Source organism: Myiozetetes cayanensis, unplaced genomic scaffold (assembly GCF_022539395.1).
Source record: "Myiozetetes cayanensis isolate MyiCay16 unplaced genomic scaffold, myiCay2020 scf1, whole genome shotgun sequence".
Classification (NCBI taxonomy): Eukaryota; Metazoa; Chordata; class Aves; order Passeriformes; family Tyrannidae; genus Myiozetetes; species Myiozetetes cayanensis.
The window spans coordinates 42777037-42794610 of NW_026086604.1; positions in this window are offsets into that span (position 1 = coordinate 42777037).

The following is a 17574-nucleotide window of genomic DNA, read 5'->3' on the forward strand; positions in this document are numbered from 1 at the left end:
TGAAGTTCATCTCTGAAGAATTAGGATTAATGCCTATTTCTAATGAAAGCATGTTCCCTGCTTGGAAGCATTACAGTGTTCAGGTCAAGAGCAAACATGTCCCGCTAATACTCTTGTTTATGTCAAGGATTTTTCCCACTGTGCTCCAGTATTTTTCTCTCTCTTCCATGTAGTCTCACACACTTTGGCTTGTTTTACATAGATAAGCTCCTTATTCTCTGCTTCATTCCCTTCTATTTGACTTTATTTAGAAAGCCACCTGCTTCTACATGACAAAATGCTCAGACAGGCTGGAATACCCGACTTTGACCATAAAAACCTGTAAGCTTCTCCTGTGACACTGGAATGAAAGGGACTGATAGATGGTAAGCCATTCAGTAATCTGGATAGAATTCCCTAGTACTGTTCAAAGAATTAATGAATTCCTGGGCTCTGAAAAAATCTCTTCTATAATATACAGACCTGAATGTGACACCTTCTTTCACTTCTCTGGAGTAACATTCCACAGGAGCTTACAGGAAAAGACCTGAAATTTACCTCTTAAAGAAGGTTTCCTGAATTTTCTGAACTAGAATCAAGAATTCTTTGAGTTTTACTCCAGGTGTCTGCCAGCTGAGTTGCTGTGGCAGAGCTCTGGCACATCAGTAGAGTGCTCAATGCAACTGCTGGAAGCCAGTGAGAAATGTTCTCTGGCTTTCACTATTTGCCAATCATATAATATTTCCCCTCTCTGCAAAGCCAGGGATAATGCTTTTATAATTAATAAATGTGCCCAGTGAGGTTCATGTTTGAGCATGAATTTCAATTTGTAAAGACTAGCAAAAAAAAATGGTGGCATTTCAGGTATGTGTGGTGTTTATATGTTTGTCAGCCTGCTGCTGCCATTTTCATTTTCTATGAGGAGTATGTCTGTATTTAGAGTTTTAATGATCATTCTCAGACTTCTTTATTCATAGGGCTAACTTCCTATTTCAATGGGAAGTAACGAAACACTATTGACCTTAAGCAGAAAACTAAGAATGTCATCCTTGTTTTGTGTCCTAAATCAAATCCAGTTAATTAAAAAATGAGAAATTGCATACTGTTAGGAAACCATTTTGAAGACAGATGGGTTGGGTTCATCTTGAGCTATAAAATCACAGGTTTTTTTGATCATTTCAAGGTTATATCCAGGGAGCATCCTGGGACATAGCCTGAAGTCCATACAAAACCCACATCTAAACAGATGATTGTTTGTTTAGGGCATTTGTAATGTATGAATTCACCTGGCTCATCTCAGCAGGCTTTTGCTCTGAAGCGTTTAGACTCCAAGGTCACTGGGCACTGAACATTATTACTTCATTAGCTACTCCCGTAGTCCCTGTGATCCTCTGAAAACAAACTTCTGTTATTCAGCTTAATATGTATTCATGTCTACATACTAATCTATCAGTCTAGACAAGTGATTGCTAAAAAAACCCCACAATTCAGTTTATACACAAAGCTAACTGAATAGCCTTGTGCCAGCCCTGATGCTGTAACGTTTCCTGTGGCTGGAAGATGCTGGAACTTGCCATGAGATCAAAGTTTCCAAAGGTCAATCTATTCATTAGTAAAATGATCAGATGGTTTATATCATAAATTTATTTTTTGTGCCCTTTTTACGGTAAGATGTACGCAGTAAATCTACAATATTATGCAAATGTTTCTGATAGCAAGAAAACATTCACAGAGATCACTGTGTATTTTCATAGGGTCTTGGCTACATTCTTTTGGGAGTGTATGACATTTTAAAAGTGAATTTCCATAAATTGTCAATTTATTCTTAGTGGACTGCAGATGTCAAAGGATTAATTAGATCAGACATGACAATGAAAATCTTCCTCTAGCTATAATGGCCAAAAAAAGGTCTTGCAGGGTTAAATTATAATCTTTTCTTAGGTTATATGTATTTGCTAAGCTATTGCAGCTCTGTACTTTGCTCCGCATCTTGCTGTTTAAGGTTGTAAATTCCTGAGTCTAAGGCACTTCATTTTGGTACCTGAATACAAATAGGTGTGAGGAAATGCCTGTTTTTCCATCATGCAGGGCTGCCTGGGTAGGCTCTTCAAAAGCTTCTTCAAATTTGCACAAGGCCAAATTAGCCATTGGTTGATGGCTAATCATCCTATAATGTTATCTGAATTACTCAAGTCTTTCTTTAGTGGAGATCAGTGTAGATATAGGTAGATCACTGCATGGACTCACTGGATGCAGCTTTGATGTGAACTGTCACTGGTGTATTTGTAAGTGCCTTTGTGCTGCGTTGTGTCCTGGGCTAACCAGACCATATATCCCTCCTGTCAATCTGCTCCATCTTGGAATAATATCTTCATTTGCCCTGGAATAAAATCCCCCAGGCATGCTGTTGAGCAGGGAGATACCGAGTTGCAGTGACAGTCACGTGTTTATGCCTTCCTTTTTATTAATTGAATGGGTACCTGCTTCCTGCCAAAAGCTCTGAGGAAATGCTGTACTAACCATTTTATCTTATTAACAGGGTTCCTATATCTACCACAGACTTCACTGAACTTTTGCATCAGCTTCCAAGTACATTTACCAGTGTCACCGGTCTGTCAAAAACAAATGTGTACTGCGTGAAAATGGATCTGACAGGACATAACTTTGTATCTTCTGAGAGTTAAAAACAGATAGGTATTTCAAAAGGGCAGGAACAGAGCAGATTATGACCCTCGTGTGCAATGCATGAATACATTATTAACATCTGGGTTTTTTTCATTTGTTTGTTTGTTTGTTTTTATTTTGCTCTTCCTCAACTTTTAAGAACAAGAATAAAGTATACTACAACATATCAAGGATAAAATCTTGAAGAAGGGCTAAACACTTCTATGCTGCTGAACCATCAGTGTGATGCATAAGCAGAAGAGTTAATAGCTACTGTAGACCAGCCACTGCTCTTAGACTAACTTCCCTGAGCCAAAACCTCTTGCTACTTTTACCTGTAGCAGATGTGAAAGCTAGCTCTGTGAGCAAGATGGGAAATCCTTGGTGAAGTCATACTATAAAATATGTGAATGTCTTTGAGATTTCTAGTGCTTCTTACCATATTGCCCATAAATTGAACTGGTTTTGGACTATGTGGGACATAAATAATTTGTACCCTTTGAAATTCAGTGGGATGTATGAGTCAATAGGAGATTAACTGGCAATCATTCAGTAATATGTTGTAAGGAAAAATCTAGCTTCTGTGTGCTTTCATATATGTAAATACACAAACTCTCCAGTGTGCTTTCTGCGTGAACTGCTGTCTGCCGTACATAATTGCAAACAGAGATTGCTGCTTTAAATGGATGAACAAAGGCACCTTGTGTATACTTTTCCATGATTAAGCCTCTGGGGTTATATCCCTCTTTATCTATTGTGAGTCAAGCTAGGAGACTGAATTCTAATCACATAACAGGTACATGCTCAGGTTTATAGAGTGTAAGCTTGTGAATAGTTCAATGCAACACTTGCTGCAGATAAAAATAGCAGTGTCTTTCCTCACTGTCTCTGAACTAGGTTCAGAACACCTCCAGTAGCATGAAAGTAGAATAAATATCAGCTGAGCCTACAGCTTAGCTGTATCTATGACCATTGTGTTCTAGATCTAAAATAAGAGCTATAACAAAATCTGCTTTTTGCAGCTGAGGTGTGCATTTTACTCCAGCCCTGTATTCTTTCTGGGGAGCACATAGCTTCTCTTTCTTGGTCTGCATAGTATTTTGGCCCACCACACACTGCATTGCTGAGAAACTGTTCAGGACTTTTTCTGCATCCAGTCATGCTTTATCAATAATGGTAACAAAGCAGAGGCCTATTGTGTCTTTAGGACAAACTCAAGCAGAATAACAACCACCTTATCCAACAGACGCTCTAGGTGTCATGCAGTATGTTGTGTCCAGGGGGCAAAACAGTAGCTGGCTTACAGCAGCCTGTCGGGTCTCTGCTTGAGTTAGGAAAAATGATTATTGCCTGTACTCAAGTCAAACACTTAGGAAGTTTGACTTCCTGACTTGCAACAGTTTGTGTTACAAACCTGGAGTCCACATAGTGATTTAAAATATTTTATAAAAAAACACTATGTAAGTGGAGTGATTCACAGTGCTGGATGAGCATGGAGCTATTGGGGAATTATTCCCACTGCTTACTGTCGCAAGATGTGGAGGTCAAGCAAGTTTTTATGAAGAATCACTTTCCTTGCTCACAGCAATTCCAGCTGGTAGTGGAGCCATTCAAAGAATGCCCTGCTGCTGGATGTTTGTCCACTGTATGCTATACATCAATGACTTAACTTCAATAGAAGCCCATAAGTCTTTCACATTCAGGCAGTCTAAAATCTTCTTACCAAAGAAGATTTCACTCCAAAATCTATATATTCTCTGATGCAGATTATGGTACAGATTGTACCAGTAAAACATGCCTAGGCTGTGTTTTAACTTTTGGGTCATTTTTCCCTCCAGAGATTGAGTTGGTGTTTGTCAAATCTCTGAGGAATTCGGTGTAGTTTGACTAACGTAATCCAAGAAAATCTGCAGTCCTTATAGTATGAACTGTGATTTCTGTACTGGCCCTTCTAACAGCAATTCCCAGACCAGGGCTCATGGACCTCTCTTGTTCCTCATCACCCCACCATTCATGCCAAGCTGATCTGGGGGCTGCATGAGGCTAGGTGGTGCCCTAAGGAAGGCCAGGTGGTGCTCTCTGTTTGTAGGGCAGCACTACAATGTGCAGTGCACAGCATCCCATGTCTTCCTGAAAGTGCATTACAGCCCATAATACTGGAGCCACTGGAAACCCGCTTAGGGAAATATGTACTGGTAAACTAAATTCGTTTAATCCTCTTCATCTCTGTGATTTTCTCCTCTAAGCATGATTCAAAAGAATTTTAATCTCTTTCATGTAGGCCAGAGAAGGAACCGAGGCCAGCAGCTTGTCCACATCTAGCAGAACAGTTGCCACACTTTATGTTCTACCTTAACAAACTCTCAAATGTGGTCAAATAGACAAATCCTTAGAATTGCTTGGATGCCTCAAAAGGCTTTGAAATGCCAGATCAATGCTAACTAGCATTCTCCCTCAACAGAGGACAAAAGAGTTATGCACTCTGAATTACTTTCTTTATCCTGTTTTTCCTTCACACAATTTAAAAGATTCCCTCTGTCCCCAGTATCAGGCTTCACAGCTGGCTACTGCTTTGTACTGGTGATTTCCGAGGAGCTGGATATCATTACCTATTGGGCTCCTGGTGATAGGAAAAAAGCAAATTTTATTTTTTTCTCTAAAGATGATGATCAGCAAGTAGGTGCTTTAGTCTTTGAAAAATGATGAAAGAAGCATAACCTGAGGTGGGAAAAACCAGCAAATAACTCCAGCCCACGACTGTTATCTGGGGAATATTTGACTATAGACAGAATTGTAGATCTTTTATTAGTATCATCTTGATGAGTCTATTGAAGTTCCTCCACAAAGTACAAAAAGTCACATAAAAAGAGGAACACATACTAATTTTGCTCCTTCTTTGTACCATTATGTGAGGAAAGCTGTAAATAGCAGAAGTGTGCAATTGCTAGTCACACTCCTTTCTGTTGAGCAATTTGTCTTTTTTTACACCCAGGGCTGGCATGCAGAAGTTGGGAAAATCTCAGGGCATGAAAGCACTGAGCTATACATTTCTTAGGAGACTTTTTCCCCCTCTGCCTGAAGTGCTTGCACAACTGCATGCTGCACAAATCCAGCTGACTTGTGGATGGCAGGCTTATTTCCTGCAGATGTCCCTAAGTACTCTAGTAACATCTACCAACACAGGTGTAATTACTTTGTAATTACACAGGTGTAATTGGTTGTAGAAACCATTCCCTGGGCTCTTTTGAAAGCAGAGTTCCTTGGTTGTTCCTTTCACCCAGCCACACAAAACAATAGAGGAGGTAGCAGAGTGCCATAGCCTGCCATTCCTCTTCGCTTCTCCATCAAGTCCTTTTTGAGGGGACCCTGTCCTGCGGTCCATGTCAGGACACCCAGCAGTAGTGGAGCTCTGCAGCCCCCTTGGACAGACCCGTGCCACCATGGTTGGTTTGGCCTGGGAATAAAGAACTCCAGCAATCTGGAGCAAAGTCATGTTGTGGTACAAAGGCACTCTCTTAAACAGGGTTCACGTGTCTGGCACAGGCAGGTCTTTGCACCTCAGTTTCAGAGAAAACATTACTGTAAAAACAAAACAACAAAAAAAGGGGCCATGTCCTTGGCTGAAGATAAACCCAGGAAAGCAAAGCTAGTCCTTTTAAAATGTAAATATTAATTCAAACGTTCATTTTAACAGCACCCTTGTGCCTGTTGCCCTTTGGCTGGAATACCTCCCCTCTCTCCTTTGCTGATGGGCAGCACTACTGGGATGGGAGCCCATCCTTTCCACAGTATGGGAAACAAATTCCTCAAGGTGGGAGGAAGCTGTTGCTGTTGGAGTCTTGTCTCTGAGGATCCTGGCATGTGCAAAGGAAAAGGCATCCGAGTTGGACTGTGGGGAAGAATCTGCTGAATGTCAAGCAGGGCATGCAGCCTCACCAGCCACTCCAAGATGCGGCTGAGCCTGTCTGTTAAGCAGCTTATAGCGTGTCTTTTAGCTGCTTCTCTATTCCGAGACTCATTGTGAAAGATGATATCTTATCTGGCTGCTTGACTCTGTAGTCAAAAAGCACAGGAAAAGAAAAAAAAGGTAAGAAGAAGTAGAAAAAACAAAAGGTAAGAAGGAGATGGAAAGAAGAGAGGCACCTAAAGCTAACACTTTTTTTGATTTCTATGAAAATAGCTGAACCTAGGAGAGGGCTGAGGTAGGCTGGCTCTCTGTTGGGTGTAGAGTGTCTCTCAAAGATGAAAAAATGACTGCCAGTGAATCTGGGTAGGGATTGTTGCAGTAGGATAACACCCTCCTGCATCCTCTCTGAGCATCTCTGTGACACTGTGGATCCCCAAAAAGTATGATGACTGCTGTTTGACCCACCAGTTAAGAGTAATTTCCAATGCAGCAGTTTTGGCCCAGTGGTCCCTTCTTATGATGTATGATTTTAATGGAGTCTGTGGGTGAGTGTGTTTGGATTAATCCTGTGTTTCTGGGAGTAAAATTTGCTAATTCTTATAAACAACTTTATTTGCCCAACTGAACTGGACTTTGGGCAACTTGAAATTCAGGTGTCTGCATTTTAGTGCTAAAAGGCACAACACAACCAGTACCTGGAAAACTGTTGTGCCTGCCCAGAAAGGGACCTTTTCTCATCTCTGCCCAGCAAAGAGAGGAATTTTAAGTCAATCTGGCTTTCCAACCTCAGTTTGGAATTCTGTTGCTAAGTGGCAATGAAAGAAGATTATCGGATCACAGATTAACAGAAACCTCTATTCAGCGCTCTTGTGTAATTATACATTTCAGTTACTTATTTGAGAACTGAGTTTTAGCTGCTGTGCTCCTATCTCAACCTCACCCTTTCTTAGGTTTTTTTCCTCAGGGGCTTGTCAGGATCCTGATAAAACTGGTCCCTTCCTTTCCACACTCAGCCTCTGCACCCCAGAGTGTCTCTGCCTACTGGGGTACCCCGAGGGTCTCTGCTGCTAGGGGGCCTCAGATACTAAAGTCCTAACCTAGTCCTTCTGAATGATTTATTTTGGGAGAGCAGGAAGAGTACATAAAGTGGTTTAAAGACTTCAGATCTTTCAGAGCTCACACATTTGCTTCCTTCACTGAAAAAATCCCTATTTTTTTTTCCTCTTTTCCCAGCACATACATTCCACTGTCTCAGGCAAAAGTGGTAAGCAGCTTCAGAAAGTGGAGGAAGACACAAGTCTGAGTGGGTGAGATAATTATTAAATGTTAAGGGTGAACCTCTGGAAGAAATTGCTTTAAGTGGGATTGCAGAAGAACACTGAAAAGGGCACAGAAAAATCAGGAAACAGCATAGCTGGCTGGTGTTGGGAATGCAGACAGAAAGGGAAAGAGAAGAAGGAGATGTAGTTTGTCAGCTGGGAGGAGAAGGTGGTAGTACACAGCATGTAAATTCACAGAAGCATGAGGAGCAAAGGCCTCCTTATGTAGGAAAACTGCTTAGATTATTTTAAGTGAAAAGCTGCACCAAGGAGAACCATGGAAGGAAGATGAGACAGAAAGAAAGGCAGAGCTGCGTGGGGACCCATCCCTGGGACTGAGGGGGAGGACGGAACATGAGCTGAGCATTTAGAAGACAGTGGGGAGAGGAATTGCCTGGCTAAAGGGAAATAAAATGTGGGATTGGCATGGAGGGATGGTGAAAAACAAGAGCTGCAAAAACAACAGAAGGGAAGGCCGTGTGGTGGGAGAGAGGATACACTTTCAGGAGATGATGGACACAGATTGTTGTGCAAATAAAACACAGAAATGGAAAGCAGTATATAGAAAAGCAAATCTGTGGGAAGTTCAATACACTTGCTTTTCAGGGAACTGGTATTTTCCACGTGTTAGGCTTAAGTCTCCCAGGGAAGCAGTAATTCAAGAAAAAACAAGGCTGAAATAACATTTTCTGGGTCATTTTCTCTGTGTTTTAAACTGCAGCTGACATTAGACATGTGCTGCCCTGAATGCTGCACTGCCCCTGTGCCTGCTCAAGGCTTTGTGTTTGTTGGACATTCTGCTTTACAGAGCTCCTTGCAAATGAGACTCTGGAGGTTTCTTTTGTTTCAAATTTTAGAAGGAACAAATACACACTGTCTTTTTTTTTTTTCTAAAGAGCTTGTGTAATGCTCCTGTCACCCTACTCTGCTTTGCACGTAATTTCTCTTTGGAGGTAACTGCTGTTTTCAAATAGGACACTGTGCTTGCTAAGATTGGTTTTAGCTCAGTGGCCACATCAGGGCAGTTAGTGCCTAGAGCGGTGGGTCCAAAAATGGAACTCCTCTTGCTGGGACAAATCAGCTGTTCAAACATAAGGTAAACATTCACTTTGCAGTTCCTACCCCAGAACAAATTTTTCCCATGTATGTTATGGGTCTCCTTCAGACTCAAAGAAGAGAATTGACAAGCTGCAGGAGGTGTTTACTGCCCTTGAGGTTCTTCTGTTCTCTCACAGCACCCTTGATGAGGACAGGATGTCACTCCCTTTCTTTCTTTCTCATTTGAATCCAAGGCACATTTTTTTTTTGACTTTTCAGTCTGAACATGTAGCATTGACTTCATCATGGCAGTTCTCATAGACCAATCCAGAAGTAAGGGTCTGGGAGAGCTTGCCATGTGGACATGGTGGAAATCAGAGAAGTGAGCATGCAGAGGAGGTGTTTACTTCTGAGCAGTGATACACACAACCCCTGTTTTTGATTCTTGATCCCATGAGCAGACAGCTTTTGTGGAAAAAAAAAAATAATTTTTTTTTTTGTGGGAAAAAAAAAGGGTTTTACCTAAGATCAGGTAAGGCCTCTTCTTCTGAAGTCATTCTGGAAGGAAGAAAAATACCCTTCAAAAATAGAGAGCATTCTCTTTTCACTCCTACAGACACCCTACTGTTTTTGTGATTAGTCATCTGCAGTCTAAACCCCATCTTTGGCCACGGTTATCAAAAACTATATTGCTCACATCCATGAAAACTAAATTACTACGACTATGGCAGCCTTGCTATTTGTCAGAATATTCAGTTATGACATTGTGATTAATTTGTCCCTCACCTTATAATTACATACATTCCCCTATATTATGCTGTGATTTACAGAAACTACTGTTAAAACTACACTTGCCTCTCATCCCAGGCTGAGCTCTGCTCAGAAGGAAAAGAGATTTCTAGACCCTCCAGTGGTGCCCTTGCCTGGGTGCTGATGAAACTACCAAGAGAACCCTGCTGAACCAAACACAATAATGCCTTGGTGGCAAATGGGGTCTAGTCTTGACCCTAGGTTAAGTTTATTCTCCTCTTACAAATCTTCCAGAGCAGTGAGATGGAGAAAGAAAGAAGCACTGATAGAAGTAAAAACTGCTTTCTGTGTGGAAAAACTCTGAAGAAGGGAGACAGAAAAGGAGTGGAAAAACATAACGTATTGCAGAGCACATAACAAGTCTGTTCTCTTTCCAAGAGGACATCCTGTGATGTTTTGTTTAATATTTTTTTTCAGTTGCTTTTTAATTTTTGCTGCTATGAAAAAAAATCAACATCCACGACAGGTCCCTTTCTAGAGGTGTCACTGATAGGTTTCACCCTTTTGACTTAGGGTGACAGCTGTACAGAAACTGCCACACGGTGAACTGCAATGCTGGGATGTTTTTTTTCCTTCCCCTGTAGCTTGGCTGATCACCTGTATAAGGCCAGCACATGGGTAGAGCTGTCTCAGGTTAAAGCTCTGCAAAGATGAGGGGAAGAAAAGTGAAGGATATGGGAATGGAGATGCACTGCTAAAGGCTTTGCTCTGGAATTACTTGATTATAAGACCAATAAGGAAATGCACTGCTCCCTCAGGTCACCTTTGCCTAGCTGCAGTCCTATTAATCAGGTTGAGTATTGTTTCTCTTTTCATTATAGAATGTGTCAAAACTTCTGAAAGAAAAATGCTGTAAGTGCTTCCTAAGGGATTCATCTTTTGATAGCAGGAGAGTGTTAGTATGTTGTCAGAGAACAACTTATTTAAGAGATCAATGACAAAGCTGGGAAAATTACTATTTGGAAAGGATTTGTAACCTACACAAAACAGAGTACTAGAAAAGAGAGGCTGTATTGCAGTCCAGGACTTTGTCCTTTAATCTCATGGGTTTTACTGAGCACTGGTTATGTTCTAATGCCACTAACGATATCTTTTTAACCAAACCAAAAGCCTTTCAGACGCAACGAGGCTGGGAAGACCTCACTGACTGTTGCGTGGCTCTGCGGGGCGTGAGGGCGCCTTTACCACCCTCTCCGTGCCCCGTCCCTTGAAATCTGAGACGCCACGTTTGGGGTGTCACTCTCCCGCACCGGGATCGGCTGAGCCTCTTGCATCCCGGCGTCGCCGGCAGGCAGGGGACGGGAGCGGTCCCGGGCTGCCACCTGGTGGCCTCAGGCATGGCCCGCCGCCTCCTTCCATCCTCCTTCCATCCCTGGGTGGGTGGCTGGGTGGGTGTTTTTCTTCAGTTCCTGGATTTTTTTTTTTCTTTTCCCGTTTGCTTTGTTTTCCGAGGCTTTCCTACACAGATGGAGGGACAATAGTATCCTGGGATGCATCGGGAAGAGTGTGGCTAGCAGGTTGAGGGAGGTGATTCTTCCTCTCTGCTCAGCACCAATGAGGCCACATTTGGAGTATTGTGTCCAGTTCTGGGCTCCTCGATACAAGAAAGACTCCAGAGGGTCCAGCAGAGTGCCACAAAGAGGAATGGGGGCTTAGAGCATCTCTCTTATGCGGAGAGACTGAGGGAACTGTGTGTGCTTAGTGTAGAGTACAGAAGACTGGGAGGGGATCTCATTAATACATATAAATATCCCAAAGGCAGATGCCAAGATGATGGTGCCAGACTCTTGTCAGTGGTGCCCAGCAATAGGATGAGGAGTGATGGCCATAAACTAAACCATAAGAAGCTTCAACTCAACACAAAGAAGAACTTCTTTACATTGAGGGTGGTAGAGCACTGGAACAGGCTACCCAGAGATATCATGGAGTCTCCCTCTCCAGGGACATTCAAAACCCATCTGGACCTGTTCCTGTGTCACCTGCTCTGGGTGAGCCTGCCCTGGCAGGGGGTTGGACTGGAAGGTCTCCCAGAGGTCCTTTTCAACCCTAACAATTCTGTGATTTTTTGAAGGAAAAATTAAATGGTTCTGCTTTGCAAAACGCATTACACCTTTGGTGCCTCCTGGGAAGCAGCTGGTCATCTGTTGGTAACAAAGATAACAAACCAATTCTCTTATTCTCTTTTCGACAACACCATGAAAAACGTCAGCCATTCTTCTGTCACTGTGATTCAGAAGCTTATCTGTGGTGGCAGACAGAGCCAGACATAGAAAGAAATAAATCCCCTAAAAAAATCATTCTGTCACCAAAGTAAACAATGAAAATTTGCTTAAGGCAGATTTCCCTTCCCTTTGAAAGTCTGAATTTCTTTTCTAATGCTTCACAGACAAACTTATGCACTCAGGTAGATACTGTCAAACTCCAACTCCTCTAAACAAAAAAGAATTCAGTCTGCTGGATGAGTAGGCGGCACTGTGGAGTATTTCAATTCCTATTGATCCTTTAATCTGGCTGTAGAGCACAGCAGGAAAAGGTAGATGTGAGAGAGAAACAAAGAGGGATTATCTGAGGGGCAGGGCTTTCCGAAGGAGGCTCTCTCTGAAATCAACCCTAGTGGTCCTAATTGCTCATTTATATGTGGTACAAATTTCTTTCAGTACAGAAAACCTTCCTCACAGAATATTTATCCCTAAGACTCAGTAGATGATTTTTTAAACTCAGACTGAGTGGTATGTTCAGCACATTCTGTTCCAGAAACAATTTTAAAAATAATAGCTTCTCTCCTTCTTCCACACTATCACATATTGTTTCATATTGTCCTTCTCTAATAATCCCAAACTTCAGCTGATGCAATAAGAGAGTCTAAAATTGTCTTTACAGTAGAACCTCACTGCTTGTAAGCTTGGAAGCTTTCTTTCTCATATTATTTTCTTGCTCCACACAACACATCACATCAAGAATATTTCTTCCATTCAGACTCTTCAATAGCATTCTTTTTTTCTTTGATATAGGACAGAATACTCCTCAGTGAAAAACTTGAATAGAATATCTGAGAAATAAGTAAAGACACTCTGTGTTCTGCCCTTCCCTTTGGATTTTGCTCTGTGGATGTAGTGTCCCAGCTCTGTCCCCTCCCAAATAATTGCCCACCCCCAGCCTACTTGCTGACAGGGCAGTGTGAGAAGCAGGAAAGGCCTCGACATTTTGCAAGTGCTGTTCAGCAATAACCAACTCATCCCTGTGTTTGCAACACTCTGCTCTGGTCCCAAACGAAAAATGTAGCACCATGGGAGCTGCTAAGAGGAAAATTAACTCTATCCCAGACAACACAAGTACAGTGGGATGTCAGACTGCATTACAAATTATCAGTGGAATTTGTAGGAAGGGGATCACAACAAAGTGGTGAGATCTTTGGCAAACAGTACACTGAAATACCTCTTCTCAGTGAATTAGCGTGTGTCTTGAAAGTTTAGGATTTTTTAGCAGAATGTTTCTTTAAACATCTCTTTCAAAAGACTTCCTTAATCCCTGAACAGTTAACTGTATTTTTTTATTGACCTGGATCAATTTACAAGTTCAATTTTACTGTAGTTGCTTTCTCAGCTCTTATTACTGTGTTATGCTCAACAAGTGCAAGGTGTTTGTATCTTCTTTTAATTTCCAACTGCTTTGCAGGAATTTTTTTGGATTTGAAAGGATGAAAACACAATGGGAAGGGGTGAGGATTTAAAGGCAGATTTTTTTCTTTTAATCTTATCTTTTGAAAAAAAAAATTCTGTGTGTCTCACAAGTATCTTGAACTAATCTTATGAAGTAACGTGAGCAGAGTGAGCCAGGCAATGTCACAGAGTTTATAATGATGGTTGACTGTATTCAAGTTGTAAGGGAAATTTTCGTGTGAGAGAAGACCTGTGTTCAGTTCCATTCTGTCTTCTCTTCCTTTGAGAAGAGCATCCTAACTTCAAGGGTGCTGTAAGGTCATTCTGTTTGGACTTGCTTCATATGGTATCAAATATTTAAATCCTCATTAATTCAAAGAACCAGGATATGAGAATGATCCTGTGCTCCTTCTTTAGGACATGTGCTTGAGATCCATCCTGCTTGTTTACCTGCTCTAGTCTGGGCTTCATCTGCCCCAGCTGACAGCCATTTGTCCAAAATGCAGTAGGCTCAACTACTAACCAATTCCACTAGCACAGCCTGGAAAAGAGTATTTGGGGCATTTAGGGGACAACCACTCTTTTACCCTTCTGACGCTAAGTCTAATTTGCTTGTTTGTTTAAGGAGATGCCTGACAAACCTCACACAGAACTCTGACTCATATGGTTTGGTTTGTTTGTGTTAGGGAAAAATATTTTATTCCAGTAAAGGCAGAATGTAGGGAGTTCCAAGTTATGAGGACTATGAAAAATTAAAAACTTTCATGGATCTGTATTTCATCTCTCCCACACCTTTCTCAGAAAACAAAGGTAGGATGGATGACAAGGAAGATTTTCTTTAACAGATATATTATTTTGACAGTACCTCTCTGGGATTCTGATTCAAAAACAATGTGAGAGGCTTTCTGTCTTTCCTGCTGTTGCAAAAGCCAAGCCTGCTGGTTACAGAAGTGATAGATGTAAAACGGGATGATAAATGGCAAGATGGTGAGCACCCTTGCACACAGAGAAAATCTTCCCCTGTCAGTAGCTGTGTGTTGTCAGGTGTGCATTTTAACAGGTGCAATGCATCATCTGGGAGATGGGATTTGGCTCCATCTAAAAGCTGATGCCGTAAGTACATAATTCCTTCTACTTGGAAGCTCTGCTTTTAGTTTTCTTTTCAAGAAAGGATGAAAGAAGTAATGGGTAATACTTACAGATTAAAAAAAAAAAAAAAGTAAATCTGCCTTACATTAGAAAGACAGTGCTGGGAGATTTTCGTGAGGGGAAGAAATAAAGGGAAGCAAGGAAGGCATAGTGGGTGGCCAGAGAATGTGGTGAAGGCAGCCAGCTAGGCTGGAGGTTGCCCTGGGCTATTGCAGCCCTGCCCCTGGTACCCAGCCCAGGGCTTGGGCCCTCCTTCTGCCCAGTGCCATGTTACTGCCACTCAGCTACTCCCAGCAGCTCAGTGTCTGCCACCATCCTGTGTCCCACAGCTTCTCCCAGGTGCCCCATCCTCATCAGTAGCTGGCTGTTTCCAGAGGCTGGATTCAAGGCCTGATGGAGACCTGTCATCTGTTTCAGTGGTAGCTACGCTGTCTACTCAAACTCCTGCTCTCCGCCAGGGTTTAAACTTCAGTTACTCTCCAAAGATCTTGGATAATCATTAGCCAGGGAATCAACACAATTTGTTGCTTAATCACTGTGAGGTGATATCTCTGAGTTCTGTTTGCTAGAGATAACAGATCTAGGAGAAGTATTGTGATTAAACATTTGAATCGTAGGTCAGAAACCAGCTTGGAGCTGAGGTGGGAGGACTATAAACCCTCCCACTCCCCAGCACAGAGTAGAATTGTTTGCTATGTGTTTTTTCCCCAACATGACCACAACAGCTTCTGGATGCATTCCCACCATATGGCTGAAGACACTTTCTGTTGTGTATCTCAAGGAAATGAGGTTCAGGGCAATTTTTAAACCAGTGCTACTACCACTTTGTACATGTGTCAGTATCTAGTAGAAACTAATGAAGTAAGTAGAGGGAACAGGAACATCTGCACCGTGTGAATCCCTCTCTCCATGGGCTTCGCTAGCTAACACAAGTTGGAACTTTCACCATTTGGCACGTAAAAAAAGTTGCTTAGAATTACATAAAAGCGCAATTTTCAGCTGGGTCCTGAGCAATCTGATGTGCCCGGGTGCCTGTCCACCTCTAGTGATGGCTCCTGAGGTGAGGCCACTTGGAGAAACTGGGAGATGGAGACTGAAACCATTTTGTGCAGCTCAAGTGTCACAGCAGCTACATTTGTGCAGTTGTTTTCTGGCAGTGACTCTCACTAGAGGGTTGGGGGCTTATTGGCAATTAGAGCCCTGCCCCACATCGTTTTTTTATTCAGTGATGGCTTTCTGCAGGGAAGGCAAACACCCTGTTTCTTCTCAGTCACACTCCTTATTTATCCTTTTGCTTCAGGTGAATGCTGTCCCGTTATCCCTCGACATCAAGCCTCTTCTGGCTCATGCCAAGAGTTCTTGTCATCCAGTTTCTCATCACCAGCAGTCACCATTGGAGGATGCCTATGGAAGAGGGTTTTCACACCAGGGCTCTCAGAGATCAGCTTTTCCCATGGCTGGAAGCCACTTCTGTGTGTTCAGTGACTCCCAATGCCTTGCTTTTCCATGCACTTGTGCCTTGGAATGATGTAAATTCTATCATTTGCAGCTTTTGTAATGGAGTGTGTGCTTCAGCTGTAGGTGTGCTCTGTGGAGCAGGAAACATGACAATCATTCCCATGTGACGCATCCTGGACTGGGAGAGCAGTGGGTTCAAATTCTGTTAGGAAAAGCCCCAGCCCCCAAGTCCTTTTCTATACTCTGACCCCTCTAAACCCCACAGGGCACAGTGCTGCCCCCCACACCAGGCCACAGCCCAGGTGGGTCCCTCAGCCACCTCCATGGATGGCCCCTGAGCCAAAGCCTTCATGGGCCCAGGTGGACTGGAGCCATTCTGCCTGCCATGTCAACAAAACCAGGTACTGCTGGGGCCTGCCCTGCAGCCCAGGGTGTGCTGGCAAATTCTGCATGACGTGGTGAGCACCAACAGGACATTAAGCACTTCGGTGCTGTTCTTCCTGGCTTGTGTGCTACAATGTGGGGTCAAAATCCACACTCAAGTGGCACTCTGAGCCCCTGGGGACACTCTTCAGACCAGCCTTGTGTCCTCACATGCAAAGAGAGCTTGATTCTACTCCCATCCTGATTTTCACCTAAGTTGGCTTGTCAGGAGGAATGTATTTGAAAGCCTGTGCTAGTAGCAGGCAGAGGCCAACCTTCCTGCCCATAAGGCAGGAAGAATGGATGGCTGTCACTGCCACTGCACTTTGAGTTCATGGGAAGCTCAAAGGCCACTAGGAGGGAGAAGGAGACAGCAGAAGAGACAGCCAGTGCCACTAGCTATGCTACTGCAGTGCACTCTGAGGGTGTGATGCATTTTTGGGATGCCTCAAGGCCATAAACACTTACCATCACTCTCCAAGGGACAGCAGCTGATTTATTTTCTCTTTTAAAACTGATTTACTGCTGATAACCCAGACAGGCTCTAAGCCTTTCATTAACCATTATGGTCAAATTCCCAGGAAGGAATGGAGCCTGGAAGAGATTGCCCTGTATTGCGAAGTCTAGCCTGGCTCCAAGTATACACTGAGGGATGGCACAGGAAATACTTCCTTGTGGGTACACAGGATACATGCTGCATCCTTGTTGTGGCAGGCTGGTTCATATTTATGGAGTCCAACATACTTAGCAGGGAGTCACAGTTAAGATAAATCACAGAAGAGCAGCATGGATATAATCCCTGTCATGCTGGTATTTCAGCATAACTGTGCTCTATTTTTCTTAGATAAGAAAATTACAGACCTTGTTTTTCCTTTTGAAGTCAGAACAAGGCCTCTTCACAAAGATAAGTGTCTAGGGCTAGTCCCCCTCTCAGGGTTATCTAGTAGTAAGATGCTAACCAGGCACTTCCATTAATTTGGGCCTGTACATTCCTCCCACCACTCACCATCATTTACAAAACACAGTTCCATTAGAAGTGACTTAATCTGATGCATGTTCTGCCAACATTAGCACATGCTGATAGCATCTGAAGCCTTGGTACGAGACTAAGTGAAATAATGGAGACTCACTCCTAATGAATCTATTCGAACAGACTCTTCACAGCACA